A 26,864-nucleotide genomic window follows, 5' to 3' on the forward strand; every position below is an offset into this window, starting at 1 on the left:
TGAACAGAGGAGGGGGCTGAGCACTCGGCCTTGTGGTGCACCTGTGCTGACGGAGATTGTGGAGGAGATGTTGTTCCTCCATATTTTGACAGTCAGCGCAAGCCTGAAGGGCATTGAGCTCATCTGGGAGTGAAGCATTCTTGTCACCTATGTTGCTTAGTTTCACTCCATAAAAGGTGATAGCATTCAAGCCCTGTCACAGCTCTCAAGCATCCTTCACTGATTTAAGTCTGGTCCGGAATAGCCACTTCACACATGAGATGGCTTTCCAGAGATCATACTTGGACCTCTTTTATTTTACTCGATCGCTAGAACTGAGTACCACTGATCTGGCCCATTTGGTTCATCCAGAGCTCCTAGTTGTAAAGGCTTTGATAGGAACCCAGGGCAGCATGTTCTTGTTAGGATGAAGGGTAGACAAACCAAGCTGATGGGAGAAATTGAGGCTCTGGTAGGGAGAAGAGAACATACATCACAGTTAAACAGCAGTGTATTATTGAAGCCTTCAAAAATTACAAAAAGGTTTAAGCCAGGCTTAAGTTGGAAATCAGGCCACTTATCATGGATGCCAAAGAAATTAGGGTAATAAGTAGCAAGGTCTCAAATCTCATGCATATTATGGGGAAGGAGGTATTTGCAACCTTGAAGCACATTAAGATGGGCCTATCCTCAGGGCCTGACCAAATACATCCTGAACCTCAAGGGTGTCCAGAGGAGAAATCACTCAGGCCCTTGCAGAGATACTTGCTTTGTCATTAGCCACTGGCGGAGTTCCAGAAGATTGGAGGGTGGCTTATGCGGATCCACTGTTAATGAAGGGTAGCCAGGACAAGCCAGTTACCCTGACTTCCGTTGTAGAGAAGTTACTGAAGGGAATTATCAGAGACAAGACCTATGATCAAGGTCAGGAATAGTCAGCATGGTTTTGTGCTTGGGAAGCTATTTCTGACAAACGTTTTGAGTTTTTCAAAAGAGGTAACTAAGGGGATAAATAAAGGTAAAGGAATGCATGTTATCATCAGTAAGGCCTTTGACAAGGTCCCACTTGGCAAGATGATCTGGAAGATGAGGCCACATGAGATTCAGCTGGAGCTAGCAAGATGGATTCAGAATTGGTCTGATGATAGGAAGCAGAGTGTGATAGTTGAAGGCTGTTATGCCAACTGGAGGCCTGTGACTAATGGAGTGCCCCAGGGGTCAGTGCTGGGGCCTCTGTTACTCATTTTTCAGGTAAATGATTTGGATATGAAAATATATTACCTGATTAGCAAGTTTGCTGATGATACTGAATTTTGAGGTCTTGTTGATAGTGAGGCAGGTTACAATGAATTGCAAGGTGATCTTGATCAGATTGAGATGGACTGAGGAATGGCAAAAGGAAGGTTATGGGGCAAACACAGGCATCTGCAACTAGCAGGGAGGATGCAGTGGTCAGTATGAACAGATAGGCCAAAAGGCCTGTTTCCAATCTGTATTACTCTAAGACAAATATGGACTTTTTTCTTAGCCTTATTGGAATAATTGATAGCTTGATTGCATTAAACCTCCAAATACTAATGTAACTGCAGCTGATCTGTATTACCAAGTCAGAATTAGCAATGTGAAGTAATGAAGCAATCAATTAACTTTAGGATCTCATACAATACAACTAACAGAAAATACAACATAAGCCACACATCATGATAATAAGTTATTTACTAATTCATAACACAGATTTATTCTTTCAGACACACTGTAATACAAATAAGTTCTCAGGTGCACGATGACCTTAACCAGAAAATTATTCTAATTTGTTTTACAAGTTAGTCAATACAGATTGGGGACCCACAATTCATTAAAAATTATTTTCACAATTGATAATCACTTTATTCAGTGGAAAACAATTATCAAAAATTGATTATAGTTATTTTCAAAGCTGTAAAGATTATAAGATAATATTGAAATTTAACAAGCTTCTTTGTTTAAGGAGGTTATGCTCATGGAATAAGCCTGAAAAACTGCAATAATTAACACCATTGCAAGACACCCATTATACATTTCGTATGTACTGAACATTAAGAATGCATGGGGTTATAAGCAATTCCACTCTAAAGCGATGTGAAACTTACATTTCAAAACATTAGTGCCACAGAGCTCCAAAAAAAAACAACAAAAAAATACGGGTACTAATTTTGGACAAAAGAAATCCAAGATGCTCCCAGTTGTTCAGTATGTTCTACTTCAAACCGAGACCCCTTACATCTCCAATTGCCTGCTTTTTCTGGCTCAGTTCTAATGCTTCCACAGTGGCCTTCTTTTAATAATTTTTTTAAGAGATGAGCATGTGTGTTGTGTTTCCACATTTCCTAATTTTACATTAGAGAGAAACCCAGTATTTCAATGTCAGAAACAGGAATTCAAGAGGTGTAAAACAAAATGCAGAAAACATTCAGCACATCATCTGTGGAGAGAGAAACCAGAGTCAATGTTTCGTGTCAGAGACTCTGTCAAGACAGGGGACGTCAAAATAAGCTTGTAAATTCGCAATTTTAGATTTTCAGTGACCTTTTTTTAATCATTATTTTCAATTCAACATGTATATTTAAGAGTAGAAATGTCCAGATTGGGACTTCCTAAAACTAAAACATTGATCAGACTACAGTTCTGATCAATGAGGCATGTGGGAACAACGTTACGGTAATTAATCTTATAATCCAGAGGCCCGGGCAAATTATCTGGAGACATTACTTCAAATCCTATTAAGTAAGGCAGCCAGGGAATTGAAAAACAGTTAATTAAATAATCTGGAATTAAATTTATAAGCAAAGTCTCAGTAATGGCAACCATGAAATTATTGGATTATTATATAAAAATAAACCATATTTTATGGAAGGAAATCTGCCATCTGGCCTATATACTCCCTACATGTGACACTTAACTTTGTCTGAAATATACTTGCAAGCCATTCAGTTGTATTTCCATATGACATAGCAGGACCAATTTCAACCCAGCAAGTCTTAGCCAGCTCACAGACCAAACCAATTCTCCACTAATCACTTCTATAAAACAAATCACTCAGTACTCACCTCGGTAAAAAAATAAATATATATATATATATATATATATACATACATACATACATACACACACACACACATATACGAGGGGTGATTGATAAGTTCGTGGCCTACGGTAGGAGATGAGTTATACAGCTCTCATTACATGCACATGCAGATCCACTGTTTGAGTGATCATGCAAAAAATTTGAATAACTCATCTCCTTCTACCTTAGCCACAAACTTATCGATCACCTCTGATGAGTTATTAACTGATGAGTACAGTGCTTGCAGTCTGCCCCCAGCACTTTCTGAGGTTGTGTTGATTGCTAACACGAAGGACACACGTTTTGAAGTACATGTGATAAATGACTCTGAATCTAAGCAGACTAAAACTGAAAAATAACCAATGTGCAAAAGAAGACAAACTGTGCAAATAACACTGAGAACATGAGTAGGAAAGAGTCATAGAATCAGTTCAGAGTAGTGGTGATTTAACTTGTCCACACCGGTTCAGAAGCCTGTTGGTTGTAAAATGATAACTGTTCCTGAACCCAGTGGTGTTTCTCCTGCCAGATGGTAGCAGAGAGAAGTAGCCTGGTCTGGATGCTAGGGGTCTGAGATGGACGCTGCTTTCTTGTGGTCGTGCTCTGTGTAAATGTATTCAACAGTGAGGAGAGCATTGCCTGTGATGGACTGGGCTATATCCATTACTTTCTGTAGCCTTTTCCATTCCTGGGCACTGAAATTTCCATACCAGGGCACGATGCAACCAGTCAGAACACTCTCCACTATGCAACTATAGAAATTTGTCAAAGTTTTTGGTGACATTCTGAATCAATGCAAACTTCTAAGAAAGTAGTGCGTTCTTCAGGCTGACGCAGAATGCAAGAGATGTAGATTGTGAGATCAACAGTCCATCTTTTAGTGCTTGAGCTCAATTCAAAAGCTGTCGCGCAAACTATAAAAGTAACCTTTGCTTGCATCCAGTGTCCCAGATTCTTCCACCACAATCCTATTCCACCAGCGTTATAGCGTTCAGAAAGCTTTTAATATTGACTCTGGCCCCTATGGCATCAGCTAAAAGGTAGGCAAGTAAATTTGCTGCTGATAAAAATGTATGAAAACACATTGATGAAGATAGAGCAGTGGATGTAGGGTATATGGATTTCAGAAAAGCATTTGATAAGGTACCCCATGCGAGGCTCATTCAGAAAGTAATGAGGCATGGGATCCAAGGAGACCTTGCTTTGGGGATCCAGAATTAGCTTACCCATAGAAGACAAGGGTTGGTGTAGATGGTTCATGTTCTGCACAGAGGTCAGTGATCAGTGCTGTTTCTGCAGTGATCTGCTCTGGGAACCCTCCTCTTTGTGATTTTATAAATGACCTGGATGAGGAAGTAGAAGGGTGGGTTAGTAAGTTTGCTGATGACACAAATGTTGGAGGTTGTGTGGATAGTTTGGAAGATTGTCAGAGGTTACAGTGGAACATTGATAGAATGCAGAACTGGGCTGAGAAGTGGTAGATGGAGTTCAAATTTGAAGACAGAATATAATTTTAATGGTAAGTCTCTTGGCAGTATGGAGGATCAACGAGATCTTGCTTTCCATGTCCATAGGGCACTCAAAGCTACTGCACAGGTTGGCAGTGTTGTTAAGAAGGCGTATGGCATATTGGCATTCATCAACCATGGGATTGAGTTCAAGAGCCGTGACGTAATGTTACAGCTATGTAAAACGTTAGTAAGACCCCGCTTGGAATTCTGGTCACGTCACTACAGGAAGGATGTGGATAGTATAGAGAGAGTGCAGAGAAGATTTACAAGGATGTTGCCTGGATTGGAGAGCATGCCTTAAGAGAACAGTTTGAGTGAACTTGGTCTTTTCTCCTTAGAATGACAGAGGATGAGCAGTGACCTGATAGAGGTGTACAAGATGATGAGGGGCATTGATCATGTGGATAGCAAGAGGCTTTTTTCCCAGGGCTGAAATTGCTAGCATGAGGGGGCATAGTTTCAAGGTGCTTGGAAATAGGCACAAAGGGGATGTCAGAGGCAAGTTTTGCACACAGAGTGGAGGGTGTGTGGAATGCACTGCCAGTGACAGTGGTAGGGGTGGATACAATAGGGTCTTTTAAGAAACTGGTAGATAGGTACATGGAGCTCAGAAAAATAGTGGGCTGTGCAGCAGGGAAATTCTAGGGAGTTTCTAGAGTAGGTTACATGGTCGGCACAACATTGTGGGCTGAAGGGCCTGTAATGTGCTGTAGATTTCTATGTTCTATGATAAACATCTGCAATGCTTTCTCAGTTGATTAAACAGAATTTTTCCAAGTTGAACAACACCAACCAAGCTGAGTGAATCCTGAAGGATGCTGATTCTTGATTGGGTCTGGAGCAGAAAGTGAAAGGTTAAACCAAAAACCTCATTTTCAAATTACTTAACACAGATGCAACTATCCATGATACCATCGGCAGAAGTGTCCTCTATGCATTATCAAGGACACAATATCCTGCCACTGCATTGAAGATAATGGCACTGTTCCATACTAAACAGGATAGATACAGGCCAGACCTGACTCTTCAACAACAGTAGAATTGCATTCAACTGTAATCTGTAACCAAATGGCACTAACATACCCCTCGCCCTATTAGGCTAACAGAGGATTGCAGAGGGTAGGCCAGGAGGAACACGAGGAACACAGGGAAATGAGGGAACATCCAGATCAGCCCAGGGCACGGAAATCTGAAACAGGCATTGGAAAAGGATGATTTGGTTACACTATAGTTTTGAGCTCCTATGGAGCCTTCAAATTGCAGGTGGTGCCTGATGTCTACATAGTTTGGTACACTCTGAGATCTTTCTCCATTTGGCTATTAATACATAATCCCATCATAAGCTGGGGAGCATGATACCTTGCCAGGTTTTTATTTTATATGTATATCTGACAAAGGCTTCCTGAAGGTTGTTATGGTCTGGGAAGATTGTGGGGATAAGCTCCCACGACCTATTAAATGCTCCCGACGGCATGCATCTCAAATACCCTCTGACAATCAAGTTCAGCTCCTGGCTTAGGGGCTAAGCCCAGTGAAACTGTTACTACAGACAGAAGGGGCAAAGACGGGTTACTGGCACCCTAAAACCAGTCACTTTGTACATATCAACTTCTGTACTCATTACTTTGACTTACACCACTTTCAAGAAATGATGGATCTGTATTCCCAGAATCCTCTATTCTACCAGTGCTCTACCACTCACTGTGTATGTCCTGTCCTGATTTGTCCTCCCAAACTGCAAGACTTCACACTTGTCTGCATTAAATTCTATCTACCATTTTCAAACCATTTTTCTACTGGTTCATACCCCACTGCAAACTCTGATACGATTCCTTTTGATTACACCCCAATTGGTATCATCTGCATATATGCTGATCCAGTTTACCACATTATCATCCAAGTCATTAATATAGATGACAAACAACAATGGACATAACACCAATCATAGCACACACCACTGGTCACTGGTTTCCACTCAGAGAGACAACCATCTACTACCATTCTCTGGCTTCTCCTGCTAAGCCAATGTTGAATACAATTTACAATTTCAACCTAAAACTATGAGAAATCTTCTGATTTTTATTTTATTATCTTTGAGAATGAGATGCAACTTTGCCATTGCACTTGCCAGGCTGTGACATGGGATTCAAAAGTCCTCTATTAGCTGTAAAGCACAGTGCATGGCATGATAGAAATGCTGAATCCTTTCTCCTGCCTGGTGTTTGGAAATGGATTACTCAGAAGGAAGTGGATTAACAAAATAAAACATACAATTCTTGTATTGTTTTTTCGACAAAGGCATAATTGATTTTCTCCTGGCACTCCATCTTGCACTGAACAAGTGTATTTTTAAAGATAAAACTAATCAAAATCTATAACTAAAGACCATTGAAATAAATCTATTTGACAACATTTTCAATATGAATATTTGAAATGCACATTTTCTATCAGCAAGTTTATTAGTAAGAGCAGAATATTGACCGTGGTTTCAGATTTCTTTTAAACTGCATTATTTAAATAATTCTTTTTGCTAATATCATAATTAAGCACTCCTAGTGGATCTCCCATAATGTTATTTATTATCCAAGAAATTTGCTTTGGTCTTAGACAATTTTACAACATAAAAAGCAACAATAAGATTATTTACTTTTTATTTATAGAAAGTATAAACATTTCGCATTTATATTCATGGTCAGTTCTAAATGTCACTTTAGTTGGTATTAAGCAGTAAACCAAAATGAGGCAAGTATTTTTCCCTCAAATTGAACTTTCTGAATTGGAAATCTAGATCCTATTTTCCATCCGCAAATGCCACCAACTTAATTTGTGCTAAATGGCCTTGTGTTTTCCACTGCTCTCCTTTGCTTATTTTCTCCCACAATATCTCTCTTTGTTCGACTGAATGTACCCTTTCATATTTGTGGCATTGTGACTGCCAATGGTGAGCATAAGTAAGTCATCCAAAAGACAAGGCAATGTGGACCAGAGACAGACTCTAAAGTTCTGGATTGTAAATTGGCACAAAGTCCCCACCACACTGCAACATTATCCCTCAGCCAACATCAATTAAATCAGACTCATATGGAAACATTAGCAGCAAACAAATGCCTAATTGATCCAGCATTGCTTTTTTTCTGAAAAACAGAAGGCTGAGAAGATATACAAGATTGTCAATGGGTGTACCAAGTTCCAAAACCCGTTTGTCAGCAAAGTGCCGGCATGGCAAACAGTAAGAGGAACCAATGAACTGTAACAGAAATTTTGTGTATACTGTATACAGGCTCAATTACTGAATGTGATGTTTGATTTACTTGTAACCAGAATGAGAACAGATACTTCACATTTACTGAAAAATTCAGACAAATTATGATCCTCCTCTGCCTCAAACTTCCATTTCCCTGTAGTTCAATTTTTCCATCGGCTAGCTAATTACTTAACAATTTAATCAGCAAGTTTTCAATCAATTCTCTTTTGCCCAAGAAATGTATTTTCTTACTACAATTGCATGCTGTATTACTACTTCAAATCTTTTTTATGGATGGACACTGCAAATTGTTTATTTATATTGACTTTAGTATAAAAGGCTTTGATGAAAACCAGATCTCAACATTTGAGAAGATGAAAAGTTACAAAATGTATAAAATATTACATGCAAAGTGATTCTAACACCAAGATTTGGTATGGGTTACACATATAAAAGCACTTACAAAACTTTTGAAAATAAATATCATTCCCAACACTCGTTAGGAATTAGCATAATCGCTCAAAGTCACTAATAACACAGTGCATTATATAATAAAAGATCTTTTTGCCTTTGCCAAAAAAGAATTAAAAATTAAAATAGTTTGAAAACTGCTGAATTCATTTGATATGTTAACGTTTATTCAAAAGAGTGATTCAACAGCCACAGCTAAGTTATGGAACTCCAAATGTTCACCACCCTCAGAGTTATTTTACTGCTGTCTTTGGTGGGGAAATCCTTTTGCTGAAACTATTTTACAAGCATATTAAGCAACCTCAACTATTGTAGGAGGATAAACTATAAAACACAGCTCTCCATAACTTGGAACTAAATTTACAAACACACTATGACTTTGGTGCTATAAGAGACAATGCACTTTTTTTTTTGTGCATACTTTTGAGTTTACGATTGGACCGGGTTTTGGATGAAAAGGAGAAACTATTCAATTGAACAACATGACAAAAGCTAAAGAATACTAAAATGAGAAAAAAATAAGAAGGATCTATATCATGCTGCAATATTTTAGCAAACTTGATCAAAACTTTTTGAAAATGATGCCTTTCCCCCTTAAGAGCAGGAACACTAAAATGAAATTCTCTAAAATATCTATAATTCAAACCTGTTTGCTTCGGTGCAAGTAAGATTAAAATTAAGAATCCATTTCAATGGTTTCTTTTAATTAAGTGGTGTATAAGCTTTTCCTAACAAATGACTCAGCAAATTTAGCACTTTGTGGTAATTCAAATAAACAAATGACATAAGCAAAAGACCACATTGGACTAGAAAGAGACCACTTTGCTTCTGGTATATTTAATTACCCTTCACCTTTTCTTGTTTACAACTCAGCAAGCAGCACATTTAAATGAAATCAGATTCAAAAATTCTAGTTTAACAGTGCATTATTCCCAAGTGCTGCTCATTTCAGAATACATCATCTGTGCTGGATGAAATGACTATATTTCTGCTGTTCATGATATGAATGATCCCATCTGCACAGCAGATAAATACAAAGTGTGGCATAACCAATAGAAATGAGGAAGTTCAGAGGTTTGGCCACTCTCTGCTGAGCAAGCAAATTTCAGATTATGCAGCTGTAACTATAGTAGCAGGAAGGCTCTATGAAATGACCCAGCAACATAATATAAGCAGAGTACAAAACAATGTTTTCATCTGAAATGAGCACAAGACTGAAGATACTGGGATCCAGAATAAAAAAAAACAAAATGAACAAATGGGTCAGGCAGAATCGATGAAGAGAAATGTTGATGCTTTGGGTGGACCAGCAATGCCAACTGTTCATTTCCCTCTACAAAGGCTGCCAAAACTGCTAAGTTCCTCCAAAATATTTTTCTTCCTCTTGTATACAAAAGGACAAAAAATCAACAAGAGGGAAACCAAACAGTACAAGTTACTATAACAAACATTTAAAGCAAATTAGTTCATTCCTGGTGATAACAATTCACTTTGTGTCCTGGAAAGTGTGACAAACCTGATCTCTTTAAGGGATATGCATCAATTCTACCCACCAGCTTTGAGATTCAAAATGCTGTAATGCTATCCGTGGATGCATTGAGATGACACTGCAAAGGGAAAAGATCTAAATTAAGAAATCTGGCTGCAATCTTGGGCAACACACACAAAATGATGAATGAACGCAGCAAGCTAGGCAGCATCTATAGAGGGGAATAAACAGTTGATTTTTTTGGGCCAAGACCAATCTTGCCTGTTCAAGCACTTTGTTGGGTGTTGGGGAGGAAGAAGTCACCAATTTAACACTCCACTGTATTAAATGGTAGGTACAAATTTGAAATTTCTGCATCCTCAGAACTGTTTCGAAGATGGATTGGGAAGACAGGTTCTCCACACTTGCAGATTGCAATATCGACCCAAAAATAATCTTTATCTACTATATTCTGCCGTTATAAGGTTACCAGTCTTTATAGTCAATAAAATGAATTTAAATCAGGAGGTTCATGCAGGTCACAACTTGATGACTAGGTGAAGTATTTTAGAACTGTTCTCGTGCAGACATAAAAACTGAAATGAGAAAAGGCCATCCAGGTTAAATAGTTATTTTGTTTCAAACAGGAATATTTCAGTTTGGTCCAAGTGAAATGAATCGGGACATGGGATGTGTTTTTGCAATATAAAACACACAATATAAAATTGAATTAGACTTGGTCATGTGCTTAACTTACTCAACATTAGCTTTGATTCCTAGTCACATGATGGTATAATCCTTCCAATAATGTTTCAAAATATTACAACAATCTCATAATCCTGCCAAAACTCTAATCTCAAAAACAACACTCAAAGGAACGCACTTGCACTAAACTTTACGGATTCATTATTCTTAAACTCATTTATACATTTAATCACATGTACATTAAAACATACAATGAAATGTGTCCTTTGTGTCAACAGCCAAAGGGAGTGCTGGAGGGCAGCCCACAAGTGCCAGCACACATTCTGGTGTCAACATTCCATACCCACACTGTACAGCAAAAGAACACAAGCCACAAGACAACAGCAAAACAAGCCACTTTTCTCTCTACCGCCCATCCACCCACTTGCACCCACAGATAGGTCTCCAACCCCAGGACAGACCTCCAAGCTCCAGTCCTTGGCACAGACTTGCAGACATTGGGCTTTCAATTTCTAGACCCACTGACCTAGGGGCCATATACATCGGGCTTTGACTTCAACCTCAGGGATCGCAAATCACAGGACTTTGAAATCTGGGCCTCGAACTCCAGACTCACACAGGCCTCTGAACTTGGGGTCATCCCTGGCTCAGACTTGTAGACACGCTGATGATGTCGGGCCTTGGCTTCCAAGCTCACCAACCTCAGTCTTCGATGTTCGGTATCGACCCCGGGATCTGCTGATCAAGTAACTTTAAACTCTGGGCTTTGAAATCTGGACTAGCAGACCTCCAATCCCAGGTCTTACTGACCAGGAGTGGGATCACAGGCCTTCGATCCTCCTATCCTCACAGACCCCCACTCCTGGGATTCACCGACCTGGAAGGATTGCCAGCCTGGATGTTCACCTGCCATTGTCCACAGGGATCTCTGATCTTCACCTCCACACCTATTGACCCCATGTCCGTCACGGATCACTCCAATCTGAACTGACCCTTCATTTACTCCCCCAGTCTCTAACTCCCTTCATCCATTCCCCTAAACTCTAACCTGTCCCCTGAATCCCTGTGCTGCCCACAAAACCATCCCAACAAACTTTCAAGCAAAAAAGTCTGAGTCACAGTCTTGATGGTGAGCGCAGCTCGACGCCACCTTGTAAGTACAACCGAGTATATCACAATCAACAAATCGTAGGTGGAGAAAGGTGGGCAGCCAGTCATCTTTTAAACCTTCTCCCCGCACCTGCCCCCCCTGCAACCTCGAGCCATGCCCAGACAGCAAAAATTCTAAAATACACTGTACAAGTCAGTCACTAGTTACAGTATTCTGAGACAGTGAAGTGAGATTATGACACAAGTAGCATGTAAAATGGTGGTTTTATTAACTACTTTGATTTGGATGCAGATTTTACACACGTACTAAATAAATCTAAATTAAAAAGTGAATTTATACACACATCCACTTCGTCCCAATGAAATTCCCTTACTCTTGAAATATGTTAATCTAAGGAAGGCTTCTTTCAAAAGAGACTTCCTTCATTCATTTTACCTTACAAAATACATTAAAATGTTGCTTCTTGCCCATCATTACAGGAACAAGTAATGAAGTTCAATATAACTTCAATATATATTCAATATAAGTTCAGTAATGTTTTCAATGGATCAAGTGCTTTTAACTAACTTTCTAAACAAATAGGACAAAGTACCAAGCATTACTTACCTGAAAACAAAAAACTTCAATGTTATTTTCTGCTAATATAAAGTTCATAATAATTCACTTTTCTTATTACTGAGTACTTTAGGAAGACATGCAGTGAGAAAAATATTGTATAAAGTATTCAATTTTCTAATTAGTTGACAACTGACTGTATTTACTATTGCACTGATTATTTTACATTGAAATCAAGTTCATTTAGAATAAAAGAAAGAATATAAAACTGAAAGACAGAGGCGCTGGGCAATGGGGTAAGATGGGAACTATGGGAAATATTGTTAGGGTTCCCAAGTATCTTTAACAGAAAAAGCAGAAAAAAGTGAATTTCCAAGCTTCAGAGTAAACTCGATGGGTGGAATGGTCAAGTTCTGCTCTTATGTCTTACGGCTTCACTTGGGGAAAAAACAGGAGTTGAAGATTAAAATTAGGGGTTGAAAAGGAAAAATTTGAGGACAAGGACAAATTTGGCCATGGAGAGGTCGTAGGCAGAGATTTCAATGTGTGGAAAAATCACAGAATGTGTGCTAACTGCAAAATACTTCACACAGTACAGGAATTTTAAACAGGATTTCTTTATTGAGTATCTTGGTATTGGTGGCAAAGAGCATTAATTGCCTCTCCTTATTTGCCCTTGAGAAGGTGATGGCAAGCTGCCTTCTTGAAGGTCTGCCATTTGTCCGTGCTGTTAGACCGTTCCAGGGTTTAAATACAGCAACAGCAAAGGAATGGCTATCAGCTTCCAAATCAGGTTGAGTGAGACTTGGAGGATCTTAAAAGTGGGGGTGCTACCATGCAGAATAGCCCCTGGCAAACAGTCAGCCTTACAGAATAACTACAACACCTCTGCAGCTAACTCACAGCAGCAGGTTGCTGTTAAAAGGAGTCAAAATCTCATTTAGCACAACAGTACCCCTGGCCTGTGGAATAAATTGCTAGACATACTCAGGTGAAGAGGCATCTGTGGAGAGGAAACGGCTAAACTTCACATCAATGCCTTTCATCTGTTCTGAGGAGACGTGTATTAGTAGTTAAAGGTGAGAACAGTTAATAGTTAAATGCAGAGGCAATACTGTAATCCAATGCAATCAGTCAAGTGAGTTAAATCTGCAATGTTAATCATTCAAACATTCCAGAGAGATATTTAATTTACTCTCCCATTCAGATATACTGTACCTGTGTGAACAGAAATAAAGATCATGACATGGAGTCAGCCAACAAAAGGGTCCATTATCCAGGAACATTCCTACAGTGCCAAGAATATAATTATTTTTAGATCTTTTTCTGCCATGTTGCCAAATAAAGTACATAATCAGACGAGCGTACAGCCTCTCCCTCAAACGATTTTACTTGTTGAGAAGCACAGGGTGACAGACTAGTGCAAGCAGCCAGGGCAGAACTGCATCATTTAGGTTGGGAGCCGAAAACTGACTGCAAATTTTCCACTCCGTTCTCCACTAACAACTTAATTTTCAGGGCATTACCACCCCATTTCCACCAGACTAAGCCAAAGATAATATTTCCTGACCAATTTTAGCATCCAGCTCTCACCCTGGACTTCCTCCCTTGCTACCACTGCTAATTAGATTCAACAAGATTTATGTCTTTGCATTAAACATTAATACACAGTTAAAAAGGCTAAATATAATCATTCATGGGAAAGGGATATCCATCAGTTCAATCAAAAAACTTTGCAGTTAAGCAATAAACTGGACGTGACTAATTTGCAGTGCATCTGGTTTTATGTTCATTAGTGGTCTTGGTAGAATACGTTTCATTTCAAACCAGAATCAACGCGACTGATGGCTGAGAGTAAACATTTCTACAGTAACATTATTACACCTTTTATGATTAAAAATGACGAACATCATGAATTAGAAGTGTGATGTAGTTTTTCAAAGATCTGGAAAAGAATGTTTTTGCATATTTATTGTTAATTCAAACAAAGCTTGGGATTCACAAATCAGACAGACATTATCATTCAGTGCAAAAAATGTAGTTTTTCTTAAATGTACATTAGACACACAGACACATTACAACAATAAATTGTCTTTTTATAGCATGAGGTATAGTACATAGGCACTTGTTATGAACCTAAACAGTGACACATGCATGCACCCCAGGAGATGAGATTAAGTTTTACTGAAAAGATAGATTTGAAGTGCATAAAGAAGTACAAAGAGATGAAGTGAAGTGGTCTTGGGAAGGAATTCTAAACGTTAAACCTCAGTGATTGAAAATTCATCCACAAAAACATTTTACCAAAACATAGACAGAAGGAGAATAAGCATAAATTAGCAAGAAATATGAAAAACAGGTTGTGAGAAACTTCTAGAACTCTGTGAAAAAGTGAGATAAACATGGGTCCCATGAACACAATGACAAGATAGATTACTCTGTGGAATAATGGAATATATCAGGTATTAATCAAATATTTAAATATTCATTTAAATTACGGAAGTGCATTAAATTAGTAGAAATGTGGAAGAGCCTAAGAACAGGGAGGCAATTAAAGTAATTAATAACACAAAAGAGAAACTACTGGAGAAATTAAAGGGATTAATACTAGATACGCCTGCTGAATGTGGATTAGAGTTCTGAAGAGATGGCTATGGAGATGACAGATCACCACTAATCCATCCATTAATATTAGCTACACTTCCACTAGATCAGAAGAGGCAACTCTACTAGTTAAGACTAGAGGGAGGGATGGAAAAAAAACTAAATTATACATCCGTTAACATACTAGTTAACTGTGGCTGATTAAATCTTGAAACCCATCATTAAGGAAACACAGAAAAAGATCAAAACGCAGTTGGCTAATATAATTTGGAATACAAATAATTCTGACCAATCTAATAGAGATTTTAAAGCTGTAACTCAGAAGGAAGCGACAAACGTACAATATCTGAATTTGAATGGTTAAAGAGTAGGATTGAACTAGAAATGTCTGTCCCCCACAGGACACACTGTTGCAAGTAAATAAAAGGGTAAAATATAAATCTAGGTGGGAAAGTGAGTTGTGATAAAAACATGGTGTATGCAAAAGAATATAAACAGATTAAGCATGCGGATAAAGTTGTGGTGGAATATGGGAAAAGTTACGTTACACACAAGCCGCTGGAGAGCTCAGCAAGCCAGGCAGCTTGTGAAGAAAATGGACAGATGACACTGTGGGTCAAAGCCCTTCATCCTATCTAGGTGAAGAATCTTGACCAAATTCACTGACTGTCAGTTTCTCTCAACAAACATTGCTTGCCCGTTGAGTTCCTTCAGCAGCTAGTGCTTTGCTTGAGATTTCACCACCTGCATCTCCATGATGGTACACACATTGATCAGGGAAAAAAAAGGAAATACAACATAGGTGATAAGAAAATAACAAACGTTGATGTAAAGGGATTTGATTCATCTGGTTCATGAAATGCAAAGTAAACATATACAAGGTTTGTACCTCTACCACTCTTTTCGGGAAGTGAAATCCCAGGCCCATCATCCTTTGGATGAAAAAATTTTCATCACCTAAAGCAGGGGTTCCCAACCTTTATGTCATGGACCAATACCATTAAGCAAGGGGTCCATGGACCCCAGGCAGAGAACCCCTGATCCAAACCATGTCCCACCACCATTTTCCTTAAATCCATGTACCAAGATTTTTGACTTAATTGGTCATTCTTCTTCAGCACATCTGAGAAATTCATGCACCTTAATTACCCGTCCCTTCAGCCTCCTCAGTTCCAATCCTACATTTTTCCAGACTTTGCAACATCCTCAAGTCTCCACTACATCATCTTATATGCAAGCCATCTGTGATGTCAAGACCAGAAGCTTATTCAGTGTTCAAGTTGTAGTCAAACTAAACAACACACAAAATGCTGGAGGAACTCAGCAGGCCAGGCAGCATCCATGGAAAAAAGTACAGTCGAAGATTCGTGCCTCCAGCATTTTGTGTGCATTGTTTGGATTTCCAGCATCTGCAGACTTTCTCTTGTTTGTAGTCAAACTAATGTTGTGTTTAGTCCCAGCATTAATTGACACGCTCATCTATTCCATGCCCCAACTATTAAAGAAAAGTTTCCCACATCTCCTTTCATATCAGTTTACTAGCCTGCCCTGTTGTTAATGGCAGACACGACATGGTCTCCTCTGTTTAGTCACCTTCTAAGTATTCAGCTTTTTATTGCACAATGCCTTTTTAATGTATGGCACCAAAATGTGGGTTACCCAAATTAAAGTCCACCTTTATCCACTAACCAGACTAGCATCACAGAGACACAGCGATACAGCCTTTTCCCTGAAAATGGTGTCACAGGATGGTGAAGGAAGCATCTGGCATGTTTGCTCCATCAGTCACAACACTGATGACAGGAGTTGCAATGTCATGTTTAAATTCAATTGGATATCATTCGACTTTTGGCCACTCAGTCATAGGAAGGTTGTCATTAAGCAGGAGAGGATGCAGAAAAGATTCGCAAGCGTGTTTACAAGACTGCAAGTCTTGAGTTATAAAGAGAGGCTGAATAGGCTGGGACCGTTTTCCCTCGGTGTTGGAGGCTGAGAAGTTACCTTACAGGGGGGCATAGATAAAGCAGATAATCACTGACTTTTTCCCAGGGTGGGGAAGTCTAAAACTAGCAGATACAGACAATCAGAGACATAGAAGATACAGCCCTTGCTGGAAATCTAGAGCAATACACACACAAAATGCTGGAGTAATTCAGGTCAGGCTACATCTATAGAGGGAAATAAAGAGTCATTGTTTCGGGCTGATACATTTCATCAGGACCCAGAGGACATGCACTTAAGGTGAGGGGGAAAGTTTAAAGAATGTGCAAGACAAACTTTTTTTGAGAACATAGAAAGAGTGATAGATGCAAAAGGTAATGATAGAAGCAGATACATCAGTGGTGCTTAAGAAGCTTTTAGACATACGAATACACATGGAATGGAGGAATATGGATCAAGTACAGGCAGAGGAGATTTAGTTTAGCATAGACATCGTGGGCTGAGACACCCGTTTCTGTGCTTACTGCTCTAAGAAACATCTTTCTGGTTACAAGAATATCTCTTCAATATCACCCTTTACTTCTTGAAACTGAGCCAATTCTGGGTTCACTTTGCCACTTTCCTATGAATTTCCTAGGCCTTTAAAAAACATAATCTTTAAAAAAAGGACCTTGTCAAAAGCCTTGCTAAAATCTATGCAGAAACCCTCACTCATTAATCATCTAAGTTATTTCCTTAGAAACTTTCAGCCAAGGTAGTCAAACACAACCCACACAACCCTCCCGTAAATTCATGCTGGCATTCCTTGATTAATATACAAATGTTTGTATATCATTCTAAATAAAAAGTCTATACCATCACTTAAAATAATTCTAATGACTTGCCTACCAAATTTAAAATAACTGGCCAGTAATTATGTTATTTAAACCTCCCCCTCCCCTTTTTAAATAACACCATGTCTGCAATCCTCCAAAGCCCTGGCGTCATTCCACGAGTTTCTTCATGTTCTTTTTACTTCACTTCACTCTTTATCAACATTTGCTTCTATGCTTATTGAAAGCACAACTTTAAAGACCTTTATCAGGTCACCTCAAAGTCTGGTTTCTTAAGATGAGTTCCAGACCAGGAAGTCTTTGCTAATGGCCAAGCTCTCTCATTATTAAAATTCTATATTTTGAATCCAGTAGAGTATGATTTTTCAATTATTGCATAATAGATCAACAAGAAATTTCTTAATCTATAGGCATTTTGAATGGCTTACCCTTGTGCAAAAATATATAACAAATCACTCCATTTGCTTTTTTAAACTAGATAGCTTCTTTGTGATTGAAGTAAATCAAATTAAAGGCAGATTCCCTCCTTTGTGCACCTCCAAAAGTATAGCAAACTATTGAGCAACTTGGAACATGCAAGTCACACATTGCTCGAGAAAAATACAACCTCAAAGAATGGAAATAGAAAAAGTATATTTCGAAATATCAAATTATATTCTGCAGCCTACATACGTATTTAATTCTGTCCATTCTTGACAAGCAAACTACTTTGAACCTAGTTTCACTTGTTCTTAATGTAATATCAAACATAATATTCGTAGGCACTCAGGATCCATCAACTTCACAGCTCTGACTGGTTGTAGAAGCAATCATACAAGGAAGTATTTGTAACATCTGATGTTAAAAATTATATTTTATACTTTAAATTTCTGTGTAGTACTAATAAGATTTTCATGACTGCTTCACAGGAGCTAGGTGATAATTCACTGCAGATACATCATCTTCAGAATATTACTCTGAGCAAAACAGTCACGACTTAATGTTACTACTAAATGTCAGTATTTCTTCTAAATAGTTAAAAATTGAAATAATCATAAATATGTTTATTGTAAATAAGCTTTTGAATATTTGATAAAAGAACGCAAGCCATTTTCTGACAAAGACAAAAATATGTGGAAGACTATTAAAATTAGATGTCAGTAAACATGGCATATCATACTTGTTGTTTTCCATGAATCTTCACTATGATAACCGAAATCAGACAGAACCAACGTAAACTTTAAAGCTGACTGGAACTGCCAGAAGCAGTTCAAATCAAACCATCATTAATTATGTTCTTGATGCCTTTTCACAACCATAAATTGGATATCTACAGATCTTCAATGAGTTCCTTCCCTAATATGCAAATCAAACTTGATAACATCAATCTAAATCAACGAACAATCAACCCTCTCAATTTTTATGTACAATGGCACTGAAAGGAATTATAAGGCATGATTGAACACAAAGAAATCACTTTAGCACATATAGCAGTGACATCAGCACTTCTGACTGAAGACAGATCTTACCTGGCCAAAATTAGAAATCAGTGGATACTTTGGTAGACAGAAGCATCAGAACTGTTTACTTCACTAACTAACACTTTATCCTAACGTATACTATCGCCATTGGGCAGAGAGAACAATTTTAATTCACTGCAAAATATATTAAAAACTTGTGCCAGTAACAGTAGCAAACTCACCTCAACATAAGATACCAAACTGTGATTATTCCACAAGAGTAGAGGCTACAGGGCCAAGTTCAGAGCAGTGTCTTAGTCCTACGAATTAACAGCTTAGATAAATGGTGAACAACTAGACTACAACCAGGAAGAACAACTTCCTCCGACAGCCCAAGCACCAGAAAAATCCAGCACAGGGATGCAGCTGCCTCACAGTTTCATGGACTTAGTAATTAAGATCTTGATCTCAAGTGTTGTCCGCGTCAAATTTGCAAGTTCTCCCTGTGAACAAATGAACTGCCTTTGAGTGTTTCACTTCCCTCCCATACTGCAAAAGGTGTACAAGTTGATAGGTTAAATGACCAAAATAAATAGTTCCTGTATTGAAGTGGTAGAAATTAGGGGGCAGGTGGGAGTTAGAAATGAGGGACAAGACAGTGGTATTAGTGCAAGTGGGTGCATAGAGAGTCAACATGGTCTTGTTGGACTGAAGGACCTGTTTCCACACTTTAGCTCTGTAAGATTATTCCCTGCACAACTGTACAAGGGAAAGGATGGGCTCTGAGTTCACAAACATTGCTTACCTAACAAATTAAATAACTGACTATACTCACTTGTATGCCAAGGTACGCATCAAACATGGACACATTGTCCAAGCTATTCATATTCATCTTCAGATCTGCACACATCTTCAGAAGTGTCTACAGTAAAGGGTAATGCCACACCTTTGTCCAGATAACAAGGGAGAAATGAACAGAAATGCTTCTGCTTTCATAGAGTTATAACAAGATTTTCCTAAAAATTTCAAATTTGAAAAGTTTTCACAATCCAATAACAGAACAAACAGAAACGCATCAATTTCTCCCCCAAAACGTCAGTGATCAATGCCTCAACACATAACTGCCAAAGGAATCTTCAAATGTTTCTTCCATGCCCAGCCTTTCATTACAACGATCAGGACTGAGACAACTTGCTAACCATCCAGTCCAAAGCAACTGATTCCAAACATAAAGCAGTCTTTCACCAGACTGAGAACTTTTTTTGGGATGAATTGTCATCAAGGTAAAATGTTCATCCTTTCCCTCTCCAGAGATGCTGGCCAACCTGATGTATACCCCCATTATTTCTGTTTTTAGCCTTAAATATTTTAGATAATATTCAGGCCAGGGCAAGCAAAGAGAACATTCCATTTGTATTGTCTTCCAGATCTTCAATGGACTTTAAACCTATTAATATTAAGAGCTGCCACTAACAAAGTTTACCTGAAGGAGCCACAAGTCACATCAACGGTGGCTACAAGAATATTAGTAGGATCTGTCATTCTGCAAAGACTGGTTGACTCCTCATTTTCAGCACCACAACAAATTTCAAGTCATAAGACTCTTAAGATCTGGGTCAGACCAGTTACTTAATTGGTGATTCTGGGCTACATGATTTGGTTGAAATATTTATAGAACTGCCTTATAACAATTCACCAAAATTATTTCTTCAGCACATCCCTCGTGTGACCTTTACAACTGAAGTACAAAAGCAGCAACATTGTGGGAGTACCATCACCACAGCAACTGTAGCAATTGAAAGAGCAGGCCCACCAACTTCTCAAGGCACAGAGTGATAAGCATTGTCAATGCTGCCCAAATCCTCAGAATAATTACTTGTTTAAATCTGGAGTAAAAAGGCTTCACACTGTCAAAAGCTCACACTTTTACATATTGATAGGGAGCAACCAAACATATTGGAAGTATGTTCCAGCTGTGTTGGAACACATGAACAAAGTTGTCAGTAAGCAAAAAGATGTCAGAAAGACTGATTAAAATGGAAGAGGTTTATAAATGATTACATTAATATCCACAGAAACAAACACAAAATGCTGGAGGATCTCAACAGGTCAGGCAGCATCTATGGAAAGGAATAGATAGTCGACATTTCATGCCAAGACCCTTAAAGGGTCTTGGCCAGAAATGTCAACTATCTAAGTTTCTCCAGCATTTTGTGTACGCTGCTCTGGATTTCCAACATCTGCCGACTTTCGCGTGTTTATAATGGTAGGCCTCCATTAGTCTCGATAGACCATGGATATGCACCTTGGAAAGTTTCCAAGCCGGGGCAAGGTTTTTTTTTTTAAAATGGAAGACCAGCAGTTACCCAAGCTGCAAGTCTCCCTTCTCCATGCCACCAATGTTGTCAAGGGAAGGGCATACAGCTTACACCATACAGCTTGGTGCCGGTGTCGTCGCAGAGCAATGTGTGGTTAAGTGCCTTGCTCAAGGACACATACACACAAGCCTCAGCCAAGGTTCAAACTAGCAACCTTCAGATCACTAGATGAATAATATCCACAGAGGCATTTTCAACTAAGACCTAGAAACACCACTATTTAAGGAAGGAGAGAGTAAACTGGGGGGGGGGGGGAGACACGAGACCAATAAGCCTGACCCAAGTAGCAAGGAACAAACTGCAATCTATTATTAAAGGAAGTGGTGAAAAACAAAACTGGAATAGCTAAACATCTGAACTATAAAAGAAAAAATGCTGGAAATATTCTAGGGAAGGAGAAATAGTTCATGCTTCAGGTGGAAGATCATTCATTATAACTGAGATAAAGAAAACAAAACATAAACTAATCTAGGTAGCAGAGAAGGCAGTGGAGAGCAATAGTTAGGATTAAGTTCTTGCTTAGGGATGAAGGATCAGTTTAGGGTTTAGAGACAGGGATGTGGGGGAGTTAAGAGGTTAGGCTGGAGCCTAGGCCTCTGGTCCACTTTCAATAACCAGTAATACAAGAGTGTAAAAATAAAAGGACAGGCCGGCAAGCACTGTGGATGAAGCCAAGTGAGAACAAAGGCTGTGGTCCCAGGAACAGAGGTCTGCGCAGGAAGAGGACTCGAAGTACATGAATCAACGAGTCCGGAGTTTGAAGACTGAAGTTTGAGGTCCGGTTATCAGGGAGTCCTGGGTTCAATACCAAAGATCAACCAGAAGCCCTTAAGTCAAAGCCCAATGGTGAAAGCACTGGATCTGAGAGTCTGAAAGTTCACTGGGACAGTCAAAAACCTGATGCCTGCGAGTGCACAAGTCCACTGGAGGCTGGAAACCCAGAGGCAGCTTGTCCTGGGGTTGCAGGCCTGTCAGCACATGTGAATGGGTGAGGTGTAAGTGGGAGGGAGGAAAGGGGCTTGTTTTGACGTGGCTTCACTTTTTGTGAACATTGGGGCCATTCCATGTTGGGCTGTCCCCAGCATATCATTAGGATGTGTTGGTTGTTAATGTAAACAACATATTTCATGTACATTTCAATGCACATGTGATAATTAAAATGTCTGTAATAGGATAAAATAATGTTGCTGATAAGAGGCAGGTGAGCTCCTTTGCTTGTGTACTATGCAGCTAATGTTGTGAAGTGCAGACATTAGTAGAACATTAGTGACATGCCCAGAAGACTAGATTGTACACATGAAAGAAAAAGGGGTAGCGGGGGGGGGGGGGGGGGGGGGGAGAAAACAACTAGTTCATTCCTGTTTCAAACAGAAAGGGTGAGTTATCTAAAGTTGGACGATTTGACACTCAGCCTGTAGCTTCAGCATATCTATGGGGAAAAATAAGATGTTACTCTAGATGGAGCTGGGCCTCATTGCAGCAGGAGGCTTTAAACAGTAGTCAGAGTAGGGAGTGGGAAAGGGAATTAAAGTGGAAACCACACAGTCCAAGCAGAAATAGTCTGCAGTGTTATCACCCAATCTGTGTTCATTTTCTTCAGTGTAGAGGAGGCCACAGTGTGAACACCAGATGCAGTAGGCTAGAATGGGAAAAATGGAAGCAAATTACTAACCTGGGTTATTTAGGTCCCTATACACCTCACTATGAAATACTATCTAGACTTTACAACATTAGCAATATAGTTTACATACAAAAGAGCTCAAATGCCCCTAAATGACATTGTATCCCAGAAATTCCCTTTAATCCACCCATTACCACCTGCCCCCAATCATTTCTGCCTAACCTTATTACCTCTTTTCACTACTAGCACTGGGCAGGAGATACAGAAGCCTTAGGCCCCACACTACTAGGATCAGGAACAGTTATTGCCCTACAACCACCAGGTTCTTGAACCGGTGTGCATAACTTCAAACACCATTCTGAACCTACCGACTCAACTTAAAGGACCCTTTACAACTTACGTCCTCAGTATCACCTTTCATTTCTTCTTTTACACATTGGTTTAATTGTCAGCTTTTCATAAAATTATACTTAATTTATTTTATTTCCCTGTAAATGCCGGCAAGACACTGAATCTCAAGGTATTATATGGTACTTAGATATTAAGTTTACTCTGAACTTTTGAGTTTTACTAGCATTATCTGTTTTCTTAATGAAATGGTGTAGGGCACTTGGAAAATAATAGAACTGGGCAGCACACACAAAATGCTGGAGGCTCAGGAAAATGCATTCAAATTATTTCATCATGTTACTATGTTTCAGTCCTGGTCAAATTGATTTCATTGTTTTTCGTGGCATATACATATCAAGAGGCTGAGAAAAAAAATGTTAAATCATAACCACATGTGAAAAAATCTTTCCTATCAATAGAGAAGGCAATTTTGTGGAAATTCTGCATTTCCTTCTGTTCTAATTTAATAATATTTAGCTACTGGGGGCAGAAACGTGAAACAATAAGACGACCATTGGAGAAATAGCAAGCACAATAAAGCACAGCCTATTCAGTACTTGGGAGTAGAAAGCATTTGAAACCACTTGACGATATCTCGAACTGCTCAGACCTGAAATAAATGATTCTCATGTTCTAATTTCATTAAATATAATTACACATCATCTTAACACTGATTCTAGAGATGCAAGTCACGACTAATTATGCTTCCAGCAGTTTATTTCAGAGTAGTAACACCAACACACCAATAAACTATTTTTAGCCTGGTTTATGCTGGAAACACCACATTTCATACCTAATTACAGCCTTCATGCAGACAAGAAAATGGATGAGAGGTATGAGCTGCTGCCCTGACTACCAAAGCTGCCAGTGATCCCTGGTTATTACTTGGGCCCCTGAGGAAAAATAGTACTTCAGTAATATGTCTCATGAATGCAAACTATTCATCTCTGGAACCAGCTATGACCCAATATCCGTGGTCAATCCAACCAACGAAAAGCCTCACCCCAGTTTTGCTCTTACAGAGACCACCCATTCCACCCTCCCTGTGCCTAACAAGCTTCTTTTATCCCTTTCCCAGTTCTGACAAAGCATCTTTCTCCTGAAATAATAACTTGGCTTCTCTTACCATTGATGCCCCCTGACCTATGGAGTATTTCCAGCATTTTCTGTTTTACTGAAGAGTTCCAACATCTGCAGCTTTTTAGTTTTCACAACATCAAAAGGGATTTTGTTTTTTTGGCCCTGATATATACAGCAAATTTTGTTGCTTTTCTTTGGAAATACCAGGGGTGAAACTGTGGTCTGTAATTAGGCGTACAGGACTGTCTGAGCAGTGATACAACAACATCCTCACAATCAATGTCAGTAAGACCAAAGGATTGATTGTGGACATCAGGGAGGAACCAACATGCGTTGAGAGATCAGTGGTGGAGAAGGTAGGCAGCTTTAAGTTCCGGAGGGTCAACATCCTGAAGAATCCATCCACTGATGCAACCATAAAGAAGGCACACCAACGGCTCTACTTCATTAGAAGTTTGAGGAGAATTGGCTCATCACTAAAGATGCTTGCAAGTTACAATAGACACACTGTGGAGAGCATTTTGACTGGTTGCATCCCAGTCTGCCATGAAGACTCCAAAGTGCAGAATGAAAAGTAGGTGCTTATGGTTCTAGGCTCAGCCTGCTTCTTCGTGGACAAAAGCCTCCCCCGCCATTGAAGGATCTTCGAAAGGCGGTGGCTCAAGAATGCAGTAACCATCATCAAGGATTCTCACTATCCAGCACGCCCTCTTCTTGCTCCTATCATTAGGGAGGAGTTCTAGGAGCCTGGCCCATATTCAATGATTCAGAAACAATTTCTCCCCCCCCCCACCCCGATCAGATTTCTAAGTGATCCGTAACACATGAACACTACCTCATTATTCATTTTTTGCACTATTTTGTAAATTACAGAAATTTGTCTTTTCACTGTACTACTACCCCAAAACAACATAAGACAGAGATAATAAATCTGATTCTGACTTACTGACAATTCTCAAAATGTCCATTGCCTTTCATAGCTTTTCAGATAATGTCTACATACAGCAGAAACAGAACCACAAATGTAAGACAACAATGTTCTCCGACCCAAGAATAACAAGATCATTAACACACTCTCAATCATTCACCATCAGAACCCACGAAATATCACTAACTTGAGGATGGAATGGATCAGCTAAACAAACAAAGCAGGCTGAGGCTCCTATACAACAAGTGGCTCAAGCCAAAGGTGAACATAAAGATTTTGCAGCATCTGTAGTGTATGCCTCCCATATTGCAGCACGACATTCAATCATATACAAAGAAAGTACATCAGTCCTGGAACTGTAAGGCCATAATGCAGGTTCGGCAATTGAAATGGACAAATTCTCACAGACAGTGAAAGGCAAGGATTATAATTTAAATAATTTTACAGAAAGCAAAATAAAGACTGGGACAAACGTGCAACTTTAATGTGGAAAGTTAAACACCAATCTTTTTTAAATCTGTATAATTGCCATGCACTGAGAGAATAATTGCCATGCACTCCACACATATTAAAATTCTTCGATAAGACCAAGAAGGTCTGTTCAGCACCAAGTTTAACTTTTCATGCCATTAAAATATACTTTATCCAACAAGATGCAATATTTTCAATGAATTGGATAAATAGAGAAAAGCCAGTTTTCAATTTAAACTACTTATTTATTGTTGATTAGACATGCAAAGAGTGCTGCATTGTATCCCGTAAACATTTAGGGCATCATTAACAGTTACTCCAGATTTCTACATTTAACTATATATACATCGTTGCAAGGACCCTGTCAGTTTTAATCTTTAGTGACGATATTTATAATTTAATCATCATTACAAATGAGTGGCTGCAATAATGAACTGCTCAAAAATTAAAAACCTGTTGCTCAGAAATGTGTCCCTAGTTGGTAGAATTAAACACTCCGTAGGAAGGCTACACATTCAGGTCCACTCCCAACCTTCTGTTCCATTGGCTTGAAAGGAATTAAGCGACAGAGGCTGAGTTACAAAGCTGCCACCAAGGACACGAAGGGCACTTCTGATCTGAGCTGGATTTCTCCACTTGAGATTGAATTGCAAAATAAAAATTCCTATTGGGGATGAGATTCATTTTCTAAAATCTTGTGAAAGTTTTGTTCAGAACTTTATGATTTGGTAAGATTTCTAAGATTAAGCAAAAGGGAAGCATCAATGTGTTTTGAAAACTATACAAAATACTTCATTCTAGTTAGCAAGATACAAATTGGAAGTTAATATCACATTTAATAGATTCACAAGAAATAAAAGTAATAGCATGCTGTAACTACTGTACATGGGCAGAACCCTCCACACCACTGAGGAAATCCGTTGTGTGATAACAGCGTTGGATTGGAATTCAGATGGTCAAATTGCACATTTTCCAGCTGCTGGTTTTATCCTACACTCAACAGATTCAGTGACTGCATAAACCATCAGGGAG

At 39.0% G+C, this 26,864-nt stretch overlaps 1 protein-coding gene across 2 annotated transcripts in view; it reads right to left on the minus strand.

The window, feature by feature from the left end:
* The window catches only part of ctnnal1 (catenin (cadherin-associated protein), alpha-like 1), a 285,354-nt gene that overhangs the window by 251,180 nt on the left and 7,310 nt on the right, over window positions 1–26,864 (minus strand). The window contains exon 1 of one of the 2 annotated variants that reach the window (XM_059972320.1): window positions 13,366–13,413. The exons of the other annotated variant lie outside the window; for it this stretch is intronic. The gene's annotated coding sequence lies outside the window, so the exon portion shown is untranslated. Of the gene's footprint in view, window positions 1–13,365; window positions 13,414–26,864 lie in introns of those variants that run through there. 2 annotated transcript variants of the gene reach the window in all.

Source organism: Hypanus sabinus, chromosome 6 (genome assembly GCF_030144855.1).
Source record: "Hypanus sabinus isolate sHypSab1 chromosome 6, sHypSab1.hap1, whole genome shotgun sequence".
Lineage (NCBI taxonomy): Eukaryota > Metazoa > Chordata > Chondrichthyes > Myliobatiformes > Dasyatidae > Hypanus > Hypanus sabinus.